This window comes from Myotis brandtii, unplaced genomic scaffold, assembly GCF_000412655.1.
Source record: "Myotis brandtii unplaced genomic scaffold, ASM41265v1 scaffold240, whole genome shotgun sequence".
Taxonomy (NCBI): Eukaryota; Metazoa; Chordata; class Mammalia; order Chiroptera; family Vespertilionidae; genus Myotis; species Myotis brandtii.
In genome coordinates, this window is record NW_005359064.1 from 3123106 (window position 1) to 3125591 (window position 2486).

A 2486-nucleotide genomic window follows, 5' to 3' on the forward strand; every position below is an offset into this window, starting at 1 on the left:
CACTGAGATTTCAGGGACACCCTGCCTGTCTTAAACATCAACAAGAATGAGGAAAACATCACTTTATCTTTTGCCCTTTTTTGCCCCAAACTTTGTACCTTCCCAGTTCTCCCTCCCTCGCCTACTTTGCAGCCCCAGCATTTCCTTAACCAGCACCTCTGCCCCTCTGCTGGCACCTGGCTGCTGCAGGGCAGCCCTTCATCTCTGCAGGTGGCTGCTGCTCCACCGTGGTGGTGGTGGTGGTGGTGGTGGTGGTGGTGGTGGTGCTGCTGCTGCTGCTGCTGCTGCTGCTGTGACCGTTGCCTGGCAACAGATGCTTGCATTGCCAGCAGCTCCTGGCTGCAGCTTAGTGCTCTACCTACAGCTCCGCTCCCCCTGCTCTAGGTGAACCAGCTGGAATTTTGAATGCTGATCCCATGGTTGGAAACACAAATGAGGGTCAGTTTCCCAGATGAAGATAGGACTAGGAAAAGGTCGACTTTGCATTTCTTTTAAGAAATGCTGTGTCACTGTATAAGGACATTGCTTTTATATTTTAGAGTGTTTAGCAGTCTATATTTTAGGACACACTGTAGGTCGTATAGTGAAGACCTGTTCTATTAGGTCTGTTCATGTAATCATATAAAATTCAACATATACAAAGTTATATTTAACCCTAATTCCTAATTTTTAACAGGTGGAAAAATTTTGCTATATTTTTAGGGAAACTAAATATCAGGCTGCCTTAAAAGTGTGGCTTCTGGGTTCTAACTTAATTCTCCCTTTAAAAGTTTTCATGAGATTTGTTTTGTCCCCTTCTCTTCCCACTAACAATTCATATAAATCTTGGCATTTAAAAAACTGACAAATCCTTATAAACATTCCACTACACTATGTTCTTTTTATATACCTTTTCTCACCTTCTGCTGAAATCCAGGTTAGATTAGGGACCTAAGACCATGGCAGTGGCAGATGGGGTGGAAGGGATAGGACAGATATTCAGGACACAGATCAACAAGATCCTACTTGGGCTGACAAGAAGGAAAATGAGTCAGGAATGACTTCCAGGTTCTGGTTGGACAGTCAGGGTGTGAGCTGGGCTGGAGAGCTGATATGGACATAGAGCTGTGAACACAGTATGCAGGATGCAGTCAGCCCCACCAGGGGGCAGAGGCTGTTGTGGGTCCAAGGTGCCTCCACCCGGTGGAGGAGTGGAGATTCACCAGCCCGAGGGCAGAGGGCAGGCGGGAAATCAAAAAGACCATCTGGTGGGAGCAGGAGGACAGGAGCTTCTCGACAGACAGAGCCAGCCCCACAGAGAGGTCAAAGGAAGTTAAGACCAAAGTTCATGACGACAGATTAGCACGGCCCCAGCGCAGGGATGACTCGCAAATTCATGAAGAGTCCCACACTTTAAAACACAAACTCAAAAACCAAAGTTCACGGGTGATGTTTAGCCCCTGGGACACCACGAGTGTCCATGGTGAGAGTATTTCCAGTGCAGGGGGGTGGGTCGCCAGAGGCTGAGGTATGAACAGGTGAGGCGGACAAGGGGTGTCACATTCCCTTTTAACTCTTGGCAGTGGTGGGCAGGAGGAAAGTGGTGGAACTAACCAGCGACTTGCAATGAAGGAGGTGCTGTTGGTTTCACATGGGACAGTTGAAGGCATTTGTGCGCTTGAAGGGAACAAGCCAATAGGAAAGAGTTTGAAGAAAGAGGGGAGCTCAGAGGAGAGGGGACACATTGACAGGTGAAGACTGCCATGCCCCTGGGCGCAGGGGCAGCCTGGCAGGGAGCCCCTCCCTCCCCACCCCTACCCGCCTCTAGCGAAGGCAGTGAAAGAATCCTGTGCAGTGCCCGGGCCCCTGGAGCCTGGAGGCCATCAGCTTGCAACAGCAACGCACAGGGCAGTGGTCTCCACAGCACCCAGTCACCTCTTTTTCCTCCTCCCCCCAGTGCAGCCGGGCTAGTGCAGAGCGCTGGCGCCCCTGGAGCTGCTGTAGCAGGAGTGGAGGGGCCTATCTCACCGTCACAGTCCATGAGGACACAGCCTGCCTCCTGCCCTCCTTTGGTCCTTGGCTACAATGCCAAGTTGGAGGCCAGAGTGCCCTCTAGAAAGGAGTACAGCTATGAGAGGACTGCCGAGGAGCGCCGGGGGCTGGGGGAACGAGAGGCTGGGGGGCAGCGTGGGTGTGCAGGAATAGTCTAGAAAGTGCGGGGGAACAAAGGCGGTGCCCGGTGAGCCCTCGCAGATCCTCCTCCCTGATAGAATATGCATGATCCCGCGGCCTCCCTGCCTATGAGCGGGCGGCATCTGAAGTGTCTGAGGGGAGCGCGTGCTCGTCCACCCACTCTCCTGGGCTTGGGGTGCGAGACAGCCACCTGGCAGCGGTCGGGACCCCACGAGGGTGAGCCTCCCACGGCCGGGCCCTGAGAGGTCAGCTCCTGCCCCTGCAGCACCGTGAGCGCTAGCGTCCCTCCCACACCCCGGGCCAGCCTGCCTGCC

At 53.5% G+C, this 2486-nt stretch overlaps 1 protein-coding gene across 4 annotated transcripts in view; it reads left to right on the top strand.

Annotated features, from left to right (window-relative positions):
- The first annotated feature begins 2160 nt into the window (after positions 1 to 2160).
- Positions 2161 to 2486, top strand: part of GNAL (guanine nucleotide binding protein (G protein), alpha activating activity polypeptide, olfactory type) — an 87712-nt gene continuing 87386 nt past the window's right edge. For 2 of the 4 annotated variants that reach the window (XM_005866901.2, XM_005866903.2), the window contains exon 1: positions 2161 to 2417. The gene's annotated coding sequence lies outside the window, so the exon portion shown is untranslated. The remainder of the gene's footprint in view (positions 2418 to 2486) is intronic. The other 2 variants (XM_005866902.2, XM_005866904.2) reach the window with 1 other exon arrangement.